The sequence below is a fragment of the Anser brachyrhynchus genome, assembly GCF_964034855.1.
Source record: "Anser brachyrhynchus genome assembly, chromosome: 1".
NCBI classification, from domain to species: Eukaryota; Metazoa; Chordata; class Aves; order Anseriformes; family Anatidae; genus Anser; species Anser brachyrhynchus.
In genome coordinates, this window is record NC_137694.1 from 46,754,626 (window position 1) to 46,780,462 (window position 25,837).

The 25,837-nt window shown below is 39.7% G+C and overlaps 1 long non-coding RNA gene across 1 annotated transcript in view; it reads left to right on the forward strand.

Annotated features, from left to right (window-relative positions):
• The window catches only part of LOC308191637, a 34,390-nt gene that overhangs the window by 771 nt on the left and 7,782 nt on the right, over nt 1-25,837 (forward strand). Inside the window, exon 2 of the long non-coding RNA XR_013948178.1 lies at nt 1-25,837. This exon is cut by the window's right edge and continues 7,782 nt beyond it. This is a non-coding gene — a long non-coding RNA (uncharacterized lncRNA).

A 25,837-nucleotide genomic window follows, 5' to 3' on the forward strand; every position in this document is an offset into this window, starting at 1 on the left:
AGGCTTCAGAGCTGTCAGTTCCTGTTGTGTGATAGCCCTTCGACAAGCACAAGGAAGAAAAGAGAAGAGGGAAGAAAACAAAATTAATTCCCCTGTTGATTCTCCCCCTCCCTGCAACTGATGAACCAAAGAAGGAAATAATTGCTACTCTCTTTTAATAATGGCACGTTTACAGAAATTTCCATAAAGATGATTCAGAAAGGAATGCATGGATTTCTTCTCTGTGGGGTGTCCAAAACGGTTTGCATTGTTCCATAATGTTATGTTATTAGTGCTCCATCTAATTTATATTTGCATTTCCCTGTCTCCAGGGCAAATTTTTACAACTCACTTGCAAAGTACTAAATGAAGAACTGCTGCAGTGCTAAAGAATTGTATTTTCTAGCAAGCTTTCAAGCCACCCATTAATTGCAAAGAGGCTGAAACCTGAAAGGTATTGAAGGACTCCAAAGAAACACTGAGTTTTCTCCATCCTCATGTGGAGCAGAAAGCACACAGCACTGTAGGAAGTCAGGACTGTATGGAGAAATGGTTGTTCATTACAGTTGTTGTGGGATGGAAACTATAAATATACGCAGTCTGTGTCTGTAGACTATATTCATTGTAAACAGGAGGGCTTGTCTTCCTGCTTGTCACTGGAAGAGACGTTGAAAGTCGAACAGAGTCAAACAAATGATGAGTGACAGCTGGAGAATCACTGTTTTTCTGAGGTGTCTCACTGCCTGAATATGTGCCACATCCACATGTGTGGCAGAAGAGTTTAGGCAAACAAATTTTACTAATTGGATACTTACAAACACTTAAAGAGACCAGATCTTAACCAGGTTTCTCCTGCCAGTTACTGTGGAGGCACAGTCTACCTCCCAGTGGAACAATAGAGGTGAAGATAGGAAATAATGATAGTGCTATTAATGAATTATTCTGAAGTAGTAGTAAAATCTCCTTTATTGCATTGGGAAACTGATGCAAAGATATGTAAATGACTCACTCAAAAGTCAGATGAGAAATGAGTGGTGGAAGGGAGGAGGAGGACACAGATCTCCTGAGTCTCAGTTACATTCTTCACACTGAAACCATTTCTCGCCTTTCAGATATCATCAGAATAAATAAAAATAAAAATAAAAAAAAGTATAAATATCTATACAGAAAAAAACTACATAAATTAAATCTCACCAGTGGTTTCTTATTTCAGAGAATGAGTATATTTCAAGAATTTGCCCAGCATCTCAGGGCAAGCTAATTTGGGTCCAGCAACACAAGCTGCAGATATGCTTGGATAGTCAGCAAGGGACAATGGCTACTCTTTTCTTCCAGAAATAAAGCTAAGGCTTCACAGACTATGGAGAATATGTATTAAAAATCACCAGGTCTGGGAGAGAAAGTAACATATTGTGAGCTTTTTGTTCCAAATACCTGATCAAAGGACAAGAAAAGAAAAAAGAGGCAGCTTTCTAGCCTTTCTGGGCAGCAGAAAGTCATGATGATTTCTGTGCCTCTGATGCCAAGGTGGCTGCTTTGTTTTCTAATGAGAGAATATTATAGTCCAATTAAAAGAGGATAAACTTATTCCACCTGCTTTTTAATGTCAATAACTCTAGGCTGCAGTTTATGGCAAACTCTATCCACACAATGAGGAAGCTGCACCTGCTCAAACATCGGGTCTTAATTTGGCCAAAAATCTGTATGGATGCTCCTCAGATTTTGTTTTCATAAGATGAGTCTGCATGTTTCACTGGGTGCTAACCTTTCAGATATATTTGCAAAGCAGAAAAGTGTAATATTTCAAGTCTTAACCATGTGCCTTAGTTAGTGACTCAAGCCTTATGTTCCAACATTTTTTAAAACTCTTAATTAATTCAAGGTAAGAAGGCAGAATCACATAAGGATTTTTTTTTTCTCAGAAGGGATTCAAAGAATCTGTCCACCTGTTCAAACCAGGAGATGAGCCAAAATTTCATGTTGGAGTGACAATTATCCCTGACAGAGAAACAAAGATATCCCCACCTTCCTTTTGGTTGGCCCATTCTGCAGAGAAGGTGTAATCTGCAAAACTACTGTTCTGCACCTCAGAAAATCTAGCAAATAACATTTGCAAACACTATGCCAAGTTAAAAACAGCAACAAGAACAAAACCTAATTTCTACTTCAGCAGCTTGAAGGCTAGGTTGGAGGGGAAGCAATGCTGACACTTGTTTATGAATATTGTATGAGCTCTAACATATATTGAAAGTTGTATTTTAAAAATGAGGTAAATGCTGGTCAAGAGAATGTCCTGCTACATAACTGTTCAGACTCCAAAAGTAATGAGTGTGGCTTTCACAATAGCAAAGAACTACATGTATCTCAGGACTGGTGTCTTCCACTCCCTTTGTTCGCTCCTCCATAGATCCATCTCTCTCTGTTCCTCTGGCTTTGGTAGTCAGCAAGCAATTTTCTCTTTGGCAGGAGGCATTCTGTGTGGCAGTGATAAATATCTTCTTGCTCACATCACTAAGATTCTTCATAAGAAAGAAAAACCTTATACAAGGTCCTCACAAAACCTGTTTCTATATACTGGGATCCTAAGGGCAACAGCAGTGGATGGAGACTATAAACATTCTCTAATGTTTAGGAACAAGTACCTGTGATAAGAATTTAATAACTAGGCGATGTTTTCAAGAGACAGACCAGAAACTAACAGTAAAACACGGAAAATGATCTTTAGCTCAACATTTACAGTTTCTGCAAGCTGGGTGCCTGCAGGCTCTGAGTATGACCTTTGGGAGACCCAAAGTCAGGCTCTGTATGAAGAGTGCCTAAATGAATCCCTGAGGATGATGCACATTGCAAGACAGGGCATCATGTGCACTTTTTCTGAACGTGTGTTCCTGCATGTTCTTTGAGGCCATTCCCTTCTCAGATATTTGGTTTGTGTGCAGTCCTACAGTTCTGTCTCAGAGAAAACCCTCGCTGAGGACTATGGATTCTGATAGACTAATCAGCCATCACACAAAGACAGTTTAGCTGACTGAGTCATATATAGTGGATGTGTGTGCTCCCAGTCTGCCCCTGTGCAATATTCATTGGCTTAGATTGAACAACATTTAGGGGTATCTCGAGCTGATGCTGCACTCCGAGGAAGAAAAATCCACTGACGTGATGTGTTCAGCAACACAGGAACAAGCAGCTGCCAGCCAGTGGCCGACCATGGTTACAAACATTTGGGAAGTTTTAGATAGGTCAGATAAGCATTTGTTAAAGGCAATCTGCCCTAATAGTGCATGACTTTTCACACAGGTTTGAAAGGGTTAGAAAACATTTGCAAACAACCTCCCTACAAATCCTACTCTAGACAAAGCCAGAGAGAGGGAAGGGATGTTTGAATTGTATCTGGAGGATTTGGCAAGCAGTCAAGCCACTTTTTCCCTATCTGTAGCAAACTGTTAAAAATAGGGCAAGATTCAGAAGGCTCAGATCTGCCCTTAAAAAAAAAAAAAAAGAGAGAGAGAGATAATTGAAGAGTTTCTCTTACTGGCATGTTTCTATTTCTGTTGTGAAAATGAAAGAAAAACTAATAATGTTGGGGTTTAATAGCAGAATATACTCAATATACAGAAGATGCTTTGATTTTCATTGGGAGTATACAAGGTAGGCTGCTGTTAACCTGTGCTTAGTAAATAGTGCAGAGTAAAATCATAACTGAAGGACTGAGATACAGATCATATACACCACAGATAAAAAAAGGTGGGGAGAGCAGTGACATCTTTCATTTCTCTGTCACCCTGTGGGGATTTAAGAACAATAATAAGTAAGCAGGTTAGCAGCTGCCCACAGATGAGGGATTTTGCTCACCAACAGACCTGATATATTTAGGACCAGGGTTTTTAATGACCAGAAATGGTCCAAATTTCAGCCTTAGCATCTCAACAGAAGTTTGAGATTATCTTATCAAACATCAACAAGAACAGAAACTGTAAAACAGTCGTTACAGGATCTGATTTGTTGCCTGGAATCCTTATTATTGGTGGCATTCAAAAAAAAAACCAACAACATATCTTAAAATGGCAGCTTGGAATAAATAGCCATTCCCTGTGAGACTTTTGAGAGATATGCATTCAGTTTACTGAAAAAAAAAACAACATATTTTTCTTTCTGTCACCAGAGTAGAGGCAATATAGCTACACGTGAACATACTGTATTCTGTCTCAAACACTTCCCTGGAGAATTTCCAGTTAAGTTCTTATTCTACAATTTTTATAGTCAGCGATGATACATAAAATACAGAAATAACATAGTTTAACTTGAAGCTACCAGACTGAATCTGCACTCTTGATCAAAGAATCTTGAATTGACTTTAAAACTGAGGGAATTTCATATGGAATTTATTGTGCAGAAATATGTAGGGTATATTTGGATGTGATTTTTATAAGGACACTTCTTACAGCAACTGAAGATGCTATAAACTGAATTGTGGTATATGAAACTCCTTAAGGTTTATGGCAAAGTTTGTGACTGCTGAAATGAAGACAAATAATTTGAGATAACAGGTGTGTCAGCAGCATAGAGGCTAAATATGATTCATTTTGATACAAAATTCAAATATAATATTCTCTGGAAATATTAGAATTCCATTGTCAGTTTGTAAGTACTGATTTTGTATTAATTCAGACTGAAACAATTTACTTGCCTCTTTGTTGCCGAATAGATTATATTGCACTATAAAGCTTTTAGTACTGTTATTCTTTTTGCAACAATATACTTGTGGCATTTCATAGATATTACACTGATGAAGTCCTTGGACATGAAAATATGTTCTGTGTTCTGATCGCACCAAATCTGTTTATGCATTTCACTCTCCTGAGTTTGTTCATTAGAGCAGTAATTACTTACAAGAGCATAGCTTGCTTTTTTCAGTCCTAAAACATGCTACTCTACCCTAATTAGGTTCTTTGAAGCTAGCACATTCTGTAAATAATTCAAAGATATCTGATTCATGAAAACATCCAAATGCCCTGTAGAAGACATTTCATAAAAAGCACAGATTGGGACACCAATTTCTAGATCTCGGTCTCTTCTGAAGAAGCACTGGGGCTGCAGCAGGACTGCTGCTGCACTAGAAACTTTCATGGCCAAGATGTGCCCTGGTGGCTCAGGCACCAGCATGCTGGTGTCAGGCAGGGTGCACCCTCAGCTTCAGCAGCAATCTGGCAACTGAATATTAGTATGGTTCAAACAATCTTTCAGCCTGAATGCAAACATCATACCTGTATCCAACCAATACTAAAGGGAAAGGATGCACTTGCCAAGCAAAAAGCTTGTCTGAGGCTTTGCAAAAGGCTATGAGACGCAGTAGATATAAAGGAGAGCAACAAACCCTGGATACTTGGAGAAGGGAAGTCAAGGCAAGTGTCCGCTGAATATTAATTGCATTTATTTACCACTGGAACAGGTATTTTTGGAAAAAAAAAAAAAAAAAAAGAGAAAGATTTAATGATAGTGAACGCACTGCTTTTAAAAGACACTGCAAAGGAAACACTTTTTTCTTTTTCTTTCTCTCTGTCTTTATTTATTTATTTATTTTTCCCTCCCCAGAACAAATGGGCCAAATGTAGCAGCCAAATATAGCAAAGACAGCAGCCAGGCCATGCAAATGGTGTGCCACCAGCTGACCTGGAGCAACCTGCAAGGGATAAAAGTTGCTTATTACCGTGGCCCATTTAATCTTTAACTTTTCAACTAAAGAGATGCTAACTAATGCAAAAGAAAATAGTGGTGTTTTTTTTTTTTTGCAAGCCAATTCCTGCAGTGGTAGAAAACGTATTGAAGAAAGAGACGACTGCAGCGTAACAGCAGCTGAGAAAGAGCAGTTAGAAAATGTGAGAGAAGCAGCCCTGCCATCACCAGGGTCAGTGCAGGAGGGCAGGAGGTGCTCCAGGCATGGAGCAGCAGTTCCCCTGCGGCCTGTGCAGAGGCCCCTGGTGGAGCAGGCTGTCCCCCTGCAGCCCAGGGGTCCCACATGGAGCAGATCTCCACGCTGCAGCCCGTGGAGGAGCCCCCGGTGGAGCAGGTGGATGTGGCCTGGAGGAGGCTGCGGCCCATGGAGAGCCCCCGCAGGAGCAGGCCCTGGGCTGGAGCTGCAGCCCGTGGAGAGGAGCCCACACAAAAGCAGGGAGTCTGGGGGAAGCTGCTGCCCATGGGGGACAGGCAGTTTGTTCCTGGGGGATGGACCCCGTGGTACAGAGCCATCTTGGAGCAGTTCTTGAAGAGCAGCTGCCTGTGGGCAGCCCCCGCAGGCTCAGTTCGGGAAGGACGGCATCCCGTGGGAGGGACCCCACGTGGAGCAGGGGCAGAGTGGTCATGAAGGAGCAGCAGAGAGGAAGTGTCATGGACTGATGTTAGGAAGTTCTCAGTCCTTGCTCTCCCAGCTGCTGTGGCACAGCAGTTTTTTCCGTTTCTTAAATGTGCTCTCAGTGAGGTGCAAACAACATGGCTTATTGGCTTGGCCCTGGCCAGTAATGCATCCCTTTTGGAGCCAGTTGAAACTAGCTCTTATTTAACATGGGTCAGCTTCTTGATTCTTCTCACGGAGGTCACCCCTGCAACCCCCCTTGCCAAGTAAACCCATTGTGCCTTATTTCAACCCACAAGCCTTTTTTCATCAGATTTTCTTCCTCTGTTTATTGTGGAGGGGGAGTTAGAGAGCAGCATGGTGGTGCTTAGTTACCTACTGGTGTTAAACCACCACACCTTAAAGACCTTGTTTTCAGATACGGCTTTCCCACTTTCTGCTTTTATGTTATACAGCACCTCTTTTAGAAGAAAAAAAGGAAAACAAGCAGGGATAATATCTTCTAAGTAGTAAAAGTGCATATAAATATGTAGCATAAAATAGCGTATAGTAAAGCAGAAGTTTAAGAATTTCAGATACGTTGATTATAAAGAAGAGAAATGTGATAGCTTAAGGTACTTAATGAAAATATTTCTAAAAGCTTGATGGAAGTACTTTTATTAAAAGTGCAACTCCATTTTTCATTCATTAGTTAGATATGTCTAAGCCTAACCTCAAGAATATTTTGTAGTCTTTTGAGACTGTTTACATACCACAGTGTTGGCTTCTTAGCTGGTAGGGATCTCAACAGAAAACTTTGTAGTAAATGGGGGTGAGTGTGTGCATGTGCTTTATGTTTAAGGGAGTAAGACTGCACAAAACAACAGTAAAGTTATACATTATAAAGATAATCTTAACAAGACAAAAATATGTAATTGTTTGACATTGGAAAACAGACAAAATGGCTGTTATTCCATGAAGAGCCTTGTAACTTTCTTCTGTGACCTCTCATCAAGCTCCAGCAAAGTTGCCACATACTCACCTCTATGAGCTTGGGAAAGCCAAGAAAATCCCTACTAACAGCTACCTGCTGTGCAGGCACACAAATTTATGAGAGCTCTGGAATGGATTTATTGAACTTGTTTTTCAACAAAAAGCCAATCTACTTTGTTCAGCATCACTGTAAAATGTACAGCTGAAGCACTCAGTTGTACAAGAGATTCTTACCACTTAACTCATCAACAGAATCACAGGACAGGAGGGCTTTGGGGACCTCCTAATTATATTCTAAAAACCACTTTTCCCTCTCCCCAAGCTGACACATGCCCGCATTTGTGACCTTGGAGATAGCCAAGGAAATCACCACTGTGTTTGTGCTTCTACTTCTGGTGTGCAATGGTATGGGATGGGTGCAGGCATGTGCACAAAAGGGGAATAAGAAAAATTTTACCAAGAGTTATAAAGTTATTGTGGGAATGGATCCCAAAGGTGAGAGCTGCTCCACTGCTCCACTACCAGAAAGACAACAGTTCATATAGTTATTAGAGTCATCTACAGAAAGAAAAGGTTGCAGTAGATTTTATCAGTCTGAACATAATATCTTTGAAACTCTAAGCTATCTGTTTAAAATCAGTTATGTTTTAAGAGACAATGAGCTATACCATACTTTTGAAATGACATGGACCTATAACTACAGCATAACACTTTGCAATTTTCTCTTAACAAATAAAACCAGGTACAAAATGTTACAGAATAGTGGGATTTCAGTCTGCTAAATTATTAAAAATATACAAACAGATACTAAAAAGCAATACATAATGATGTATATTTCAAAAGCTGAAACATAGCTGTCTTGTACTTCATACAATTAGTTTTGCTGCATCCTGTGCAGAACTTGAGATCCACTTTAACAGTGAACTTTCCAAGTACATATTTTACAAAAGGCCATCTCATTACGCAGCCAATTAAAACGATTTGTTTGTTCATGATGGAATCTAATGTAGAGATTTGTTTTCTTCCAATAGATACCTTCTGCTAAGAAGCCAAATTGGCACAACTTTATAATTGCACTAGTTCCACTGGGAGCTACAAAGAAGTTTGTGAAGCTGATAATTCTTTAGTGCAAATGAACTAACAATAAAGACAAGCCACTTATAAAATTTTCCACTGTGAAAATTGAGAAACATTGCAGCATCCAGAGAAAATGTAGAAGATTAAAAACCACAGGATTTTATTATATTACCATCTTTATCGTATTACTTATAATATTTATTATATTAATTATGTTACAATATATATTATATTATCAGCTTTATAGATGACACACTGATGAAGTCTTCATCATGAGTATTTTAAGACCAACAACCCAATATTGCGAAAGCTTGTTCTTTCCCGAACAAGATACCAAAGATGCTATAAAAGTTGTCACAGTGACAAAGTTTTGGCCTCTGTTCCCCAAAGAAACCCATTAGTAATAAAAAACAAACTGAGCATAAAATTCAGTAACTCATATAAGCATGTTTTGAAACAGGAAGGAAAACCTATAAAGCCTTATTTTGCTTGCAGTGAATATGAATGGAAAATTGCTGTGAGCATCAATGCTGCAATAGAAACATTCACAAAATACTCAGACACTTTTTGGCTTTGAACTTTGTTTTTCAGTTTTAATTCTAGGAAAAATGTAGCAGAATGAGGACCATCAATGTGATCAGGGACAGACCTGATCTCCCAAAGCTAATGGAGAGACTGTTGGTCCTTAGTGCAGACCATGTCATTGCAGAGGAATGTGACCGTGACTGCTCCAACTAGTTATATTCATGGGTAACCAAAACTGCAGGCTGTTCTCTCCCATACAGTTCAGTCTTGAGAAGAGACAAAGAATAAATACTACTACTGAAGACAGAGGAAGCCTTGCTCACTTTCATCCTTTCTCCTTATCATGTGCAATCCAGCCCAAACATGAGGAAGATGAAGGGGAGCTCCAAAGGCCCTAAGGAAGGGCTGCTGGAGCACCTGGAAGCTAAGCAGAGCACCTGGGTGAGGCATAGGTAATGTCAGAGGACACAAGCTAGCTGGTGGCCTGGGCAAGAGGATTTAGACCATAGTGCAGCATTAGGAGAGAACTGTGTTCCTTCTTCTTGGACACAAAACTGTGTTTTATACTATTTGCTTCAGAAGACTAAAATTAGGAGCCAAAATTTGGTGTATGCTCAGATCCTTTCAGATAGGAATATCACTTGGAGCATTTAAATTTAATCAAGAAGACCTATTTTTATGGTTATAAATGAGTGGCACTAGCATCACCTTAGGTTGTGACTTCATTGCTTTTCAAGTCAGTGCAAAGTATCAGTCAAGTACCACCAAGCCAGCAGTGTGTATCATTGCATTTTGGCTCGTTGACTCTGTAAGTTGCAGAAGAAGATATGGTTTCTTACAGTAGTTGAGCTCTTTTCCTTTGGACAATAAATGCCAGTTTGAAACATCGTTATTATTTTTATTGTGGATAAAATTAGAATTTAAATTTGTAAAACACATGGCAGCAGCTGATCATATAATAAAATGAAGTTTTGGAACTGATGACTAGTTTATACTGGGGTGCTCAAACAAGATAAAGATTGGAGTTAATGCTGAAAAAATGAGCTGGATACATCTCATTAAGGGCTTACTGCTGTATTTGCATTTTTGTTTAATACTCAAATCCTGAAGCACTGCAAATGAGCTGTAACTTTGCAGTCTTTAAAAAATAAATAAAGATTAGATAAATGCAGATGCTATGCAAACAGTCGATCAGCAGCAGGCTACTGAGCAGCCATTAACGAGTGCTGGAAAGTTACACAGGTGATCATGAAAGACCTTTCCAGCAAGACTAAATGCCACAGTGATGTGTGAGTTCCTTCTGATACTTTCCTCGAATTTGTCATGCAGGCTATATGAGGTAATCTGAAGTTATGCCTTGTTAGTTGAGAAAAGATGATGTATCTGTAGGTGGGGAAATACACGTAGAATTACTATCGTGTAAAGAGACAAATAGTATAATTGCACAATGCCTGAATTATTGCAACAGAAAAGAAATAACCTTTTCTATTATTTCTAGTTTTTCTTCATTACCAAATAGCACATGAATAGCTCCAGCATTCAGGATCATACTCAGATTTTCTAAAAATGACTCATCCTAGACCAGAAGAGACAGTTGCTCATTTATACCCCAGATTACAAAAGCATTTTAAAAATCATTCTTTCGCTATCCATTTATTTGTCTTCCCCATACTTTCTTATTGGTTGTTTGTTATGAAAAAGATTTATAGCTTAAAACTCCATCTTATTTATCCCCTTCTTTTTAATGAGTAACTATAAAATAAGCATCATTTTCCTAATGTGCATTTTGAGTGTCAGAAATAGGCAATTTAAATGTGAAGCTTCAAAACACTATTAATGCCGCAATTTAGTGACAAAATATCTCTCAGTTTCCAGTGCCTCATGCCACATTTCTTCATTTTGATGATTTATTGTATTATTTCTTTAGCTGTAATAGTTAGGGCCCTAAGTCATTGGTTTATTTTTGTATTTCTCCTCAAATTAATACATTTCAGTAATGGCTGGCTGTACCTTTGTTTGACAATCAGCCGAGAGTGACGCAACGTTGGACCCCCATTGTGCCAGTCACTTCTAGACACCATTCTGAGATCATCTCTCTGTTTCCAGCCTGCGTATGAAACCTGAATACTAACTTGGGAAAGCTCAGGCTGCCATCAGCAGCTCCGGTCTCACCAGAGAGCAACCACGGCTTTCTCCTCCTGATGACAAGGGGGAAAAGCTGTCACAATGCCTAACATGAAAACGGAAGTAATGATAGAGATTAGAGGGTTTCTTTGTGATTAGCTCAGCTTCATGTGCTCCAAAGCCTTCAAAAGAGGATGAACTCTGTCTCAAGAAAAGCACTGCTGCTCAGGGAGTTTACCAGTCTCTCCTCGCCTCTCAAATATGCTACAAGCACAAGTAACTTCTCAGTACTCAGTGTGTGGCACGCACCGCTTCAGGGTGCTGGATTATATGCCTGCCTGCATGAGGTACAATGTAAATTATACAGCATCCTGCTGCTATTTGAAGATATCGAAAGACCATTTCTATTTTAAATATGCATTCAAAATATGGAGACTATACCACCATGCCTGCATTAGATATACACTTGTACTGAAAATGTTTTCAGACAGCTCTATACAAACTGGACATTTGGGAAAATGTACTGGGGTGCTTTGAAAGCCGCAAAAGGACAAATTATGCATGACAAAGCCCTCCCATGTTCTTCTCTTCTTCTCTTTCCAAACTTCAAAGCCTGTAAAAGTAGCATAGGTACCCTATTTGTACATATACTTTGTATGAGGTGAGGGAAGCTTAGCATCAATATTGCCTTTTAGGGCTGAGGAAATAAGCCCCAGAGATGTGAGATACCTATCTTGGTGTTGTACAGCAGATCTATAAAAACCTCCCTTGCACAGTGCCCTAATCAAATATTGTTAAATGGCCGACACAAGTAAGTTCTAATGACAATGTCCATACTGACAGCTATATCAAGTTAACAGCAACATTTGCCACTGGACAAATACCTGTTGTTTCAAGTTTGGGCCTGAATAAAGGGCTCCTGTGTCCCTGCAGATCGCGAGCCCCTCTTTGTTGAGATTTTGTCCTGTTGTTGTAATCTTTGCAAAAATGCAGGCGTCTAGTTCTGGGGATGAACACACGGAAAGCATAGCTCCCTCCTCTGCCTAAGCATTCAAAGAGCCTGAAGGGTTATTTCTAGAAGAAACCAAAGGTGTTAACTTGCCAAGGTAAACAGGAATGATGGCTTTATTGTGAAACTAAATGATTTATTGTGATTAACAGCTCAGTTTGGTGCCACAAGAACAAAACAGTTGAGATATCCTTACAGCTTATTGTTTTCCTCTGTGGAAGGATAATGTCCTAGCAGTGGACATGGAGGGGCATGTGTCTCCTGGACAGCGAAAAAATAGTTGCTGAAGAAAAGTCACCCAAAGGAAAAACAATTCTGAGACATCCAGAAAACAAAACAAAATAAAACAACAACAACAACCAGGTAAAATTGTATTTGTAAAATCTGCCCAGGCTTGTTGTATTGTTTAGGAGGGTCCCAAACAAGTGTTTTGGTCACATGTTCCTATCTTTAATTTTACTTGGATGTATATTTGTGCAGTATTTAGCATTGAAACTTTTTTTTTTTTTTTTTAAACTCCAAACTACATTTCTGCAAGGAGCAGAAGAAGCATATATCTCTTTAGCAGAAGTGTTCTCAAAGCCAACCCACTCCCAGGCTCAGTGGAGAGAGGCTGCTATGGACTGGACAACCCTGTGGAGCAAGTTTTGTACAAATCTCCCTAAATTTCAAGATCTTGTGTAAAACTTGGGGCACCCAGGAGCTGAAACAACCATGCATTCTGGTTGATTTACAGGTGACCAGTTACATAAGACTGCATGTGTCCGAAATTCTGCCATTATGAGCATGAATTATATCCACTTGCTATTCAGTCTCACCCTGACTTTTACTGTGGGAAGACTTAAGTTTGCATAGAGCCTGAAACAATAGCTTGAAAGACATATATTCTCTACCTGAAATAAAATACTGAAATTTTGTAAGAGAAGTATGAAATAAATGCCATTTTACTGAATGAGTTCACCTGAAAGAACACATCAACCAGAAAATTGTTCTCTACATGCACCTGAATGCCCCTTGATTGCTGCAGTCAGTCACAGACCATCACATTAGTCTGTGAAGGAAGAAACTGCAGACTGACTGCAGAGACTTGGGGACATTAGGCCAGCAGGGCTTGGAGACACTCTGAAGTTTCTCTCCCATCTCACATGGTGTGGCTCTGCTGAACATTTTGCAGTTTAGCTAACTGCAGAGGAGACTGTCAACTATTTTTCCAAGTGCTAATCATGCCACTTTTGTGGAGAATAAAAGATGGACATAATAGGAACAAATAGTGCCTGGGAACAGGAGGATGGAGATGGCCCATCTGCGAGCACCATTTCAGACACACTTGCCTCTGTGAGCCCGGACTGCCCACTCTTCAGGCTGGTCCTTCACTGCAACATCATGATCTCTTTTTGTTCTCATCTGAACCAGTCATTTATCTTTTACTTATTTTAATTATTTGGTAAATTGGTCATTTTCTTATTCTGACATTTTAATTTTCTTTGAAGAGATAGAATAATTAAAGAAAAAGCTACCAAGATCATCATCTTATGTCAATGCCCCTCAAGATGGGAGTAATTTTTTTCCCTCTGAGTGAAGTTTGTACAACGTTTCTAAATAAGAAAAGTCTGAATAACTCACTCAAACAATCTATTATATCCAAAAGGCACATGAGCTGCACAAAAAAACATTTCAAATTTTTTACCAGTAGAAAAAGAATATTTGGAAATAAATGTGGAATGCTGTAGCTCAGGTTTATTAAGTCTACTTGACCCTTATGTCATATACTGACATTTTAATTTTACTGCCTGACATTTAACAAATCCTTAGCAGTCTTGAAAAAGTTAATGATTAAAAAAAAAAAAAGAAAAAAGAAAACTCTTTGTATAGTTGGCTTAAATATATGCAAGTAAAATAATTAACAGCACCTTTCATTTTATGATATAAAACTCTTCACAATGGTGATTTTTAATTGCATATTCAGCATGTATTTATTCACAGCCTTTTGACTAATAGCTTGCCCTATTTCTCTAAGTAGTGGTAGCGGCTTAAAATAGCACTATTTTAAAAAGTGGTTAGGCAACAAGAAGAAGAGATCGCTATAATAATAATTTATAATATTCCTAACATCTGTCAGACTTCTTCCTCTTTCACGCAACTAATCTGGGGAGCCAGTTTTACTGGAATGAAAGTGCTATGATGCCTTTGCATATATCCTACAATAGAATCATGTCCCTCCCAGCTATTTGCAATAAGTCCTACAGGAACAATTATGAAATACTCTCATTCATTTGGCACAATGGCATATGGAAATTTCCTGCAACACTAATTACTATGGTTGCAATTTTTAGCCAAAAATGTCAGTGTCTAGGATTTAATTAGTCTGCAGCAGGATTTTAAAACTGACCTTCTAGTTTAGTTAATTAATTTGCCAGTTCTTTTTTTTTTCTTTTTATTTTTTTTCTTCTTTCAGAGAACCCTGTCAAATCAGTTTTTAGGAGATTTTAATTAAAAAGAAATCACTACTGCCAATGCTAGCAGAATATATAAAAGAAGTTGTGAAACATTTTTAGCAAATAAAAGCAATGAGATCAAGTTCCTATTGCTTTAGAGTGCCCCCATAGACATTGCCCATGAGTCCTAATATTGCTACCCATGTATTTGTGAAAGGCAGCCTGCAAAATGTAAAAGTGTAATGAAGTTTTCCCACAAATAACAATTCAACACTATGCTTGCATCAGCACTCTCTGCTGGTACTGGTTTCTTTACAGGATTTTTTTTTTTTCAGGATTAATTGGAGATCTATTTCTAATACTAAAATCCAACACACTGAAAATGTTGGAAAGTTTGAATTGTCTCAGTCTCCAGTGAGTGGCTGAGGCTGATTTCGTATTTGAACTAGAAATCTTGATATAAATTCAGTTTCAGAGTTATAAAGACAGAACTGTGAGAAAGATTTTTTTTTGTTCAGTTTTATCTTGACATGAGCCAAAATACGCCTTTTATTCTATCCTCTTTCTTTGTGACAGTTACTCTGCTGAGAAGTTACACATTACTCTTTCCCGTGGAGAAAATTAAAAACAAGCTATCTAGCAGTTCCAGCTCTGCAGCACATTCCAGCTACTGAACTGTGTCATACTGTTTTAAAAGAAGAACTATAGTACATCTCCTGAAATGGAAGAAGCTGTGACTTTTTAGGTGCAAAGGAATCAATAAAAGGATGAAAAGTACATGGACATGCCTGAGACTGCTCTTGACACATAAACCCGGACACAATTACGAGCCACAGTGTACCATAATGGTAGGGGTTTTACAGCTAAGATTTAATCTCTGGGAATGTGAATGTTGCCAGCTAACCCATGCAAATGAACCTTTTGAACCTGTTTGTGAGTGACAGTGCTCTTACATGTGCAAAATGGAAAACTTTGGCTGGAGCCATTTATTTACTTCAAAAAAACAGTGTGTGTTAAGACAGCTGAAATATCTTGGTAATACCACAGAGCTTCCAGTAACTCCTCTTGCCATTTTGCAGAACTGACATGCCTAGAAGGAAAGAAGACTAGATCTGTAACAAACATTCAGAACTAATTAAATTTCTTCCTCATCAGGGGTGTTGCCCTCCAACAGTTAAGACCTGGAAGGACCACGTTCCCCACTGTCAGCCCTTTCTACTTTGCTGGCACAGAAACAGGACCTTCTGTCTGGATTTGTATACAACTTCCATTTTGGTGTATTCTCATTTCTTTTTCCATACTCCTAGACAGTCTTTCAGAGAGATTATTTGAGGAATTCAGAGTATGTTTTTTTTTTTTTTCTTCTCCAAAAAGAAATAATGAATTCTTCTGAGTCACTGAACCTGGAACACTCCCTTGGAGAGAGTCATTACATCCTGGTTACTTTTCAAAGACCATTTCCAAGGCTTACCCCAAAGAAAAGGATGAGAAGCTCCATGTGAGACAAAGCAGTTACCTGGAGACAGATAAGATCGACTTGACTTAAGTAGCACTTCAAAAGCTGAATGCTCCTTGCTCCCTGCTACTGCATGCCCTACCATGTTCATGCTTTGTGACTTTGATAAAGCAGCTGTTGTCCTCCAAGTTCAATGGCTGCATGATGACTGAACATTTTCCAATAGATCTCAAGAATCCAGCGATGGACTCCTAAAGAAAATTTCACTGTTACTGTTTCCCAGCCATCAAGTGCAGCTAAAACTACAGTTAACCTCAGGAGAGTTACCCTTTTTGCAAAATGAGGGTAACCTTGACTTTCTATGGCAAGATTTGTGGTGTATCTCTAGTCACAGGATCATTCTGTTTCCCATATCCTGGATGAGACAAAAGACTTTAAATATTCAACACAGGTGTAAAAAAGGCTTCACAGTGATAAAGTCATCGTCGTCAAAAAAGCCCCGGTGATACATAATCCCAGAGCTATCACCTAGGATAGCTCATCAAGTCACTAGGATAAGCAATGGCTGTATCAGTGCATATCCACAGCTCAATCTGCCTGTATCTGTCAACTGTCTGCTGCAGGGAGATGCTTCCCTTACAACTGCAAGATGCTGGTACATCGTAGAAGTAGAAGAAATGCTCCATTTTTTAAAGAAGATCATGTTGTGTAGGAGAGGTGAGGGATGCAGAGGAAAAAGTGGAGGTACAAAAGGAGCACGATTTGAAAGAGGGGAGAAAGGAAATATCTGACAAAATAATTTAGGAGAATATGCCCATCTAAAGCGTAAAAAAAAAAAAAAGGAAAGAAGGAAAAGAATCACAGCTTCACAACACCTGCTCCATTGTTAATGTCAGTATCTGCCAGTGAGCAAGCCCGATGGTGAGCTGAGGGTCATTTGCTTCAGCAAGTTTGTTCAGCAGAACATGACTCATCACTGGTGTGTTATGAATACTGCATCAATTCACTTTTGGTACAAAATCTCTCTTCAACATCATGAAATCTCCAAAATGCAGGAACCTGTATCAGGTGTTTTGTAATTTCCAGGGATCTGCTTTTGATGTTACCCCATTACTCATTCATCAAAAGGGGCCCTCTGGACCTTTGCAAACTGAACGTGCTTGCTTTCATTTCATGGCACTGGGCTTGCCTCAAGACAAAAATTGTCTTCAGAGGTACTTTTTCCAATGTTGTTGGTTTCTTCCTAGTATTAAATCCTGCCATGGCAAGGTAAAGCAAAACTGCATCTTTACATGATGCTAAGTTCCCTGCAAGGACTACCAAAAAAATAAGTGACTTTTCTGTCCTGTTTTAACCTGTTTTAACTCCTGAGCACACCCTCTTCACAGAGCCAGAGAGGCTTTGTTTCACATGTGACTGAAGGAGGCTGCGTGGTTGCGATACTTGTTCACTTTTTGTCTTCATCAGGGGAGGGAATTCATAGCTTACACCTTTAGCTGAATATTTCATGAGAAGCATCGCTAAGTTAAAAATCAAAGAATTTCTCTCCCTTTAAAACATGAATCACAGAGAATTTATTGCCTTTTAGTTGCATGGTAACTGTTGTCCATTTAACAGTTCAAAGTAAGTTCTGAACAACATCAAATATAGACTTTGCTTATTATTATACGCTAAATGAATGGATGAATATTTCTGTCTCAGGAACCAGAGAACAGACTAGCAGTAATCACTTGTGAAGTGAAATTAAGCTTATAGGCAGCTAGACTGAACACCTCATTTCTACACTACCATTAACAATTTTGATTTTGCACTGTACAATGTACGTTCCAAGGGCAGAATTTCATTAACCTGAACATATTTTGGGCTCATCAAGTTAAAAATCAAGCAAGCAAGAGAAAGAAGAGTCAGTGCATCTTTCATAATATTTCTACTGTTAGAAGCTTTAAGGCTTTTATGAATTGCCTGAAATCATTAGCTGATTTTCTTGTTACCTTCACAGTCTGAAAGGAAAGTACCCTCTCTGCCAGATTTGACTGTCTACAACTTTATCACAAAGGACCCAGTAGACTTCCTGTACCCATAGTTGCATTAATTTTCATGTTCCTTCAATAGCTGGAGGTGCTTGTTCTGCCTTCAATAAAATCACCCCTTACCAATCAATAAAAAAAGCAGAGAATATGAATCTTTCAAAATCAATAATATGTACAATAATTACACAAGTATGTTAGTGACAGCCAGCGTGTCAAAGCAAATCCCAAGACCCGTGATCTCAAAACCTTCAAAAAGTAGCAGAAAATGATGCAGTTTTATTCACTTGTGCTTTTGTATGAGCCGGTGTCAAGATTAGATGATGAGTGGGTGTATTAACTCCTCAGCCTATTCCCTCAGCTTTCACAAAACAGGCTCCACTTAAATGCAAGGATTTTCAGTGTGATCAAAAACTTTCTAATGCTGGCTGCCCATTGAAATGGCAGAGTTCAGATGAAGTGGCAAAGAACAAAACAGCGTATGTCAGCGCTCACCCTTCACACTAGCCATTTATATGGTACAAAGAGGATTCATGAGGCAGCCTTACAGAAGGAAAAATCACAAGGCTAGTTAGATATGATTGGAACAATGCAAGCTGAAAGCAGCTTGAAAAGTCTACGTTCGGCAAGGAGCTAGTCCCTTGGGTGAAGGGCTGGGGTACTCCTCTTCTTCACAACGTTTTTCAGTCATATTAGGAAGTTAGCTGGTGGGTGCTCTAGGGAATGCACTGCTTCCTAAATAATACATTGATGTCATGTTTTTAAGAAGCCTGCAGTCTTCAAATTCCAAGATATCAAACCGTTTCCTTGTAACTGTACAACCTTTTCAAACACAGAGGCTTTTCTGAATCTGAGATGTTTGCAGGCTGTGTATGGATGTCTTGAAGTCTTTCTTAGTACTCATTCTGAGCTCCGCGCTCATATCTGTTCACTTTCCTACAACAAAAGTGCAGAGTTTGGAAGTAGGAAATGATGAGAGAGAAGGGTGGCTGACACAAAGATGTGTGTTTTCACATTTGTCCACATTGCAGCAACAGTTCTTGTTCAAAGTTAGCCTCAGTTTCCGGTGTTTTTACTTTCCATTTTTTTGGTCCATAAAACTGAAAGACCAGATTAACAACCTTGACTTTCTCTGGTTTTGACCATTTCCTAAATTCAGCATAGTGGAGTGGACACCCTCAGCAACCCAGTCCTCCCTGTGTTGGTGAAGCATAGCTTAAAACTGCTTTCAAATTTCATGCCTTCAATTATGTTCAGATTGACTAATATAAAAAGTGCCTTACAAACAACTTTTGCCACTCATCATTCCTCTTCCCCTGTTCCCTCCCCCCCATCCCCTACCTACCCTTTTTTAATTATTTTTTTTATTGGGAATACAAATTTTTACTTACTTCTTTTCAAAGTCACAAAAATATTTTTGTATGGGTTACAATTACCTACTTCAAGCTGAATATGCTACCCAGAGATTTTGCTAAAAAATCCTTTCTGGGGAAGGTTTACTAAGATTCACATAAACACCAGCCACAGCTTGACCATTCATGCATGTTGTTGCCCAAAACTGTTGTGGAATAGAGGCAACATGAGAACTTGAAAAAGAGAAAACGCTAAAAATAAAATAAAAATTTGAAAGTACATTTCTATTGATGTTTCAAAGCACCATATTATAACTCTGGTTTATCAGCAGGAAACTGGATACACTGATATCAAACAGCAGCTCTAGACTGTCAGTCAAGAGTTCAGCCAAATCTTGTTTATGAGCATCTGCAGTTCTTAGAAATCCTTTGGAGATAAAGTGAGCTTGGATGTATCCTGCATTTCCTGTGCCCTTGGACTCCAAGGAGAGCATGAAAGTTGTTTGAAAGGAAACTTTCCAGAGTTATAAACCTCTGCCCTTTGATCATGCTTCTAGTCAATCAAGCCAGAGAAGCTATGAGTTTGACAATACAACAGGACTAAGCATGGGTGTAATCAAAACACCAGAAAAAAGAGAATCAATGTGAAGAAGTAATTGATAAAAGAACATCGAAATTTAACATGATGACTCCTTTATTGTTTTAATTCACCCATGGCTTTCTCTGCTATTTTTATTGCTCTTAGGTTTTGCTTCTTACAATGCTGGGGCCTCTATTGTATCTTCCCCATTTTACTTTTCCTCCTAAGTTTATGTTTTCCAGATATTTTAAAGGCTCTACAGGCTTTTACAGACAGGAAAGACTGGAAAGGGTACACTATAGAAACAGGAGGCATGAGCCTTTTATCAGCAGGAGGGAAGGTTTTCTGAAAGACTGAAAATTCAAATAGAACTTAACTTTTCCTCAGGGTTGGCCATTTGCAGTTGTCTTGTTATCTTATGGCCTTATACTCCTACTTGGGTTATCCAGTGCAGCGGCCTGCACCACAAAAAGAAAAAAAAAAAGAATGTCTAGCAAGCAGAGATGAGTGTTTGTGGAGCTCTTTTAGCATAAGCATATTTCTCTCCCTGCTGTGTTGGGGCTCCTCTGTGAAAAGTTTCCCTATTCATTTCCAAAGTAGGATTCAGGACAAGAGAATTTGCCTTGTTAAAAGTTCTCATTTTCATGTAACCCACAGTTCTTGGGATATATATACACATATATTTAAGTACAGATTTCATGTATTTAATTCCTTCTTCACAGCTATGGAAACAGTAAACCTGAGTTTAAAGATGTAGGCAAGTATATCCTGAACATGACAAAATATTAAGAGTGATCAAATCTTTGAGTACTACTCCCTGTCAAAACAAAAACAAACTAAAGGAAAAAAAAAAAAAAAAAAGCAGAGACCTATTTTATAAAGAAGAAAACAAAGAAACATGCAAAACTTTAGCATGGTAGTGGAAGATTTGGCTTTGTTTGGTTTTCCAGTTCACAGCAGTGGTGTATTGCCATATAGACAGAGAGTGGCAGATCTGCAGACTGGATAAATAAGATTTGCAATTAAGTCTTCATTGAAAGAAATGCCAAAATTCACTACCAGGTCTCTTTGCAAAGAATTTCATCTTTTTTTAACTAGTTCTGATAAATGAGGTGGCAGATGGCCCTGAATTCAATACAAGGTTGCACTGGCTCAGGGGGCTCTGCTTGTTCACGGGTAGCAGCTGAAACCCAGGACTGGGCAGCACCCTGGGAGCTGCCTTTTGTCTTAATGAGTAACACTTCACATTTTTGTCTCTATCCCAATCCCCCTCCTTTTTTTTTTTTTTTCAGTTCCACACAGTGGCCTGACAATGATTCCTCACTAGGTTTCCTTTTTGTTCTGTTGGCAATCATTTTGCCCTCCTCCAGTTCTTAGGGGAAAAGGCTTGCATAGCTTTTCCATATTGACCTTCTTATCTGTGCAGCCAGCAGCAATATTGGCAGTGCTGGAAATTGGGTTTGTTAATTAAACTAGTGCTCCCTCTGTTGGCTGGATGTCAGCGGCCCTGAAACAAGGATTTACACAGCCAAGGATTGCATTGATTTTTGTAAAAACAGATGCACTGGACAGAATTAGAGCCCATTAGATATCCCAGAGTTACAGTTGTCTTGCAAATGAAAATGAGGTTCTGAATAAGCACCTTTTTCGAGTGCAGCCTGGGAGCATCACAGAAATGTGAGCTGTATAACTTTGAACTCTTCAGAAAACATTTACTCCTTGGACATGCCACAAATGCTTCCCCTTCCTTTTCATTCATGTAAGTCAGAAATAATTTAGAGAGCCTGAAGTTTATCTGGCAAAGAAGTAAAATAATTCAGCCCTGTTATGAAGCCTGAGAATTAAATTTATTCTATGTCACTTTGGTCAGTGCTCAAATTCAACTCAGGGAGGTTTCAGAGACAAAACTCAGCACCTGTATTCTAGCTGGAATACCATCTTCCAAGTAGCTGCACCACTGCAGAAAAATGTGGATGAAAGCACACATACAAGGTTAAATGTGAAAAAAGGCAACTAATTCAAGTTATTTAAGACCTGCACTTCAAAGCTGTAAAGCACTTAAAATTATATATAACCCGGTCTGCTCATGTTTGAGGGTTACCCTGTCTCAGTGGTTTCCCCATCAATTGCTGAAGAAGAATGAAGAACTTTCCACCGAGGAACTAAATTAGATATCCAGAAACTGATGGAATATTTTGGGTCCCTCTGTTTATCTCACTCACACTGATGGAAGGTGAGACAAAAGAGTGTAATGAAGTTTTGCCCCCCTTGCTCCGTTATGACATAGTGATAGAGAGCTTCATTATTACATTATTCTGTTTATGAGGATTGGACAAGGCTGCTGAAAAACTGTGATTAACCAGGCTTTCTACACAGTGCTGAATATCCTCACTAAATTACAAATCTTATGTTCCAGTACTAGTGTTGTTCTCCATTTCAAGGAAGCCATATGTATCGACTTTTAAATTAATTACTTACCTGGTGCAAGATAAATACATTTGGGGCTGTATTATTAGCAAACAACATTATCTTGTATGCAGCCCATTGGGTTGTCAAGCATTGCTTGTGGCAAGGGAGACTGCGTCTGCTTGTTTGGCACAATGCAGTTTAGGATAATTTGAACTTCATAAACTGAAGGGGATGCAAAACAAACTGAACAAAAATCCCATGACATGTGCTTCAACTAAGCTCAGGAATTCCTCTGATCCTACCTCTTTGTAACACACTGCCACCTGCAGAGGCATTTCTTGGCAGGGTTCTGGCACTGGCTGCATTACTGAGGCTCTGAGCTGCCAACAGGGAATTGTCTCACTTCATCTGAGCTTGCTGGACATGAGCTATGTTCCCATCCGCATCCATTCCTGAAGCTTGTCCACTTTGGTAGCTTACGGAAAAGATCTCCCTCCCTCTTTAGAAAATCTTTTTTTTTTTTCTTTTTTTTTTCCTTACCACATATTTTCTTCTATTTCTCTCCTTTTAAAGCTGTTTATCATCTCAGTTGCAATCTGACTGGTTTTTAGTTGCTCCCCTTGTAAAAAGTATTTTCTTTACTTGCTGCTGAACCCGTATATTCTGCCAGCACCTACACTTCCCCACCTCATTTTTTGGTGTCAATCTTTCTCTCCTTTTCCCATTTGTGTTAGCTTAAATCTCGCTGAAATAATTTCTGGCATTTCAGGTACCACAGGGAAGATCAATACCAATTAGGAGAGTGTATAGTAATAGAGATGTATTAAAATTTTTCATTCCTATAGGCTGATTTTATTCCTACTGAAGGGTAAAATAAGGCAACAATTTAGTGACAATTCCCTTTTCCTGAACAGGGCTATATATCAAGTTAGCTAAGAGCTTAGCAGGGCATGCTGTGTTTGCCTACAGTAAAAGCCTTATCCCTTCCTATCAAAACACTTGTTCTTAGTTACTTTGGATATAGAATAGCCTATTAAACAGACCTTGGTTCTGACCTAAATGTAGGAAATGGCTAATACATGACTTACAGCCCTGAAAACCATTGAAAAATTATTTTAATGAATGCATATCATTTTTTTTCTCTCTTTATTGGAAAAATGGTATAATCATAGCACTGCTTTCTTCCTTCTAGGCAAACGCAGAAATCCTATTCTCTTCCTTGGGGCACAAGTCTTTGGCACAGTGCTGTCAATACGGGCAGTAAAGGCAGGACACACAGTTACAAAGTTTTAGAGCTTGGATGCGATTCCAGAAAAGTGGCAAAGTCTGCATCAAAACGTTCAGTCAGCTCCTAATGGAAAGATGCTCTTCCTGTTTCCCTTCCCTTTCCCCTGTTAGGGAAGGAATCAGTGGAGATTACATCAAAAACTGACAGCGAGACGGAGTCTCTGCATGGCTTCCACCACCAGGAGGGGCCATAGCTGCAACCAAGAGCATGTCCTTGACTTGTACCACACCCGTGTCTTCTCTACATCAAAACCAAAAATGACTTCTTTTTTTTTTTTCATATCATTGCCAACCCCCAAACCCAATGAATTTGCCTGCTCTCCGTCCACAAGCTCTCTTTAATGGATAGCGCAAAGCACCCCACGCCATCCCCGTGCTATTAAGTGCACCTCAGAAAGTGGAATAGAGTCATAGCACAGGATAAGGACAGGCTTTGCTGTTTACTGCAAATGAAAGCAGGGGGGGCATGGAGGGGGGGAAGTGAGCTTTTCACAGCCTGGTATTAAAAGGTAACTGTCTGCATCTCTGCTGCTGTCAGGAAGAGCTGTTCTCTAAAGCAAATGGATGCCTGACAGAGCCCGTTCTAGCAGTTGTAGTTTAAAATAAAGGCCTCAGATTTTAGTTAAGCATTTAACAAACAGCAAATTAAGATTTGCATTCTCAGAGATGTTACTGGAACAGGCTTAATCTCTGGTCTGCCAATCAGACAATGGAAAAACATTGAAGGAATAAATTGCTGTCTCCAGTCCTCCTGCCTGTCTCCAGACAGGCAAACCCACATCCCCAAGAGAACATGTTCTGCCCAGGTTCAGCCTTTGGGACAGGCACTATTCCCCCAAAAGGCCGTCCTTTTGCAACGCACAGTGACCTGATGTGGTTAGGGGATGGACGCCATGCAATACATTTCCTCAGTGTTTCCCCTTTCCCTCTGTTCACACACTGGAGCCGCCTCCTTTCTCTGGAGGTTTGCTCAGGTGCCTTTGCCATCACCAGTGTCTGCAGTTACACCAGATTAACAGAGCAGAGACTTAATCCCTATTTTACTAATAATTCTGAGGCTCCCTCTTGACAATCAGTACTTCTCCCTTGCTTTTGTTGTGCTCGCTTCTTTTATTTTGCTTAAACAGTCTTGGCAGTAATTCTGTTAACTCACTGTCTCTTTCTTCTCTGAAAAACTGCTGCTAAATTTCAGCTGAAAGTGTGCAGTGGACAAGGAAAGGGCCTGGACTGCAGTGTCAGAAGGCTTGAAAGCCTCATCACATTTTTGTTCCAGTTCATAAAGCTACTACCCCTGGGGGTGGGATGGAGGGGAATATGCGGATGATGCCTGAGCCTTAGAAAAGTGCTGCGTGACTGGTGCTAGATCAGTCCATCTGGTGGTTCGGCTTCTTTATGGCTTGCTGTGAGACAATCACACGGCTCCCTTCACGCGTGAAAGAAGCAGAGAAGACAGAGGGTCGCTGCTGTGATCTGCAACGTGGTACTGTCTGACACCACCGACAGGCTGAGTGTCACCCCAGCCTGCCAGTGCACCAGGGAGAGAGCAGCAAGAGAGGAGCAGCAAAACCTGGGCAGAGGAATGGGAGGAAGAAGGAGGCAGCAAAACCTGAGCAGAGGAATGGGAGGAAGAAGTAAGTCTCGCTTTCTTCAGTGACACACAAGATTCGTGATTGTCAGTGTTTGTCAGGCAACTATTCTTCCTCCTGAAAATGATTAACAGCTGGGAACTTTTGCAAACAAAAACAATGGAAATGCTTGCTCCTGTTTCAGCTGCACTTGGTGACTCCCTGTCTTCTCTCTGTCAGGCTTCCCCCCACAGATTCCCTTTTATCTCTTGACAGAGGTAGGGACCTGGCATGTGACTGCCATGCTCTCAGGGCCACCAATAAACCCTTCACTGCTTAACCCAAGAGTTTTCCAGTGTGCAAGCCCTGCAGGCTCTTTGCTTTGCCATTTAGTTCTCCACAAATGTGCAACAGTTCAAAAGTCCAGCAGGCTTTTGCAGAAGTTTCTAGCCCCACTGGTCTCATATATCAAGACTGCACAAGAAATAAGAAATATATTCAAAAGAGTAACACTCCCACCTGATTTTCCCCAGTTCAGTTTCCTTACCAATTTAAAGTGTCAGACTCTTAACACATACAGGAAGCATCTTCTTACCCATCCTTGGGGCTTCTCCTGTCTCCTTCTCTTCTTGGGCAGTGAAACAAACCTATCCTTCATGGTTTCCCGTCGGGCTCCTTCATCTGCATGTTT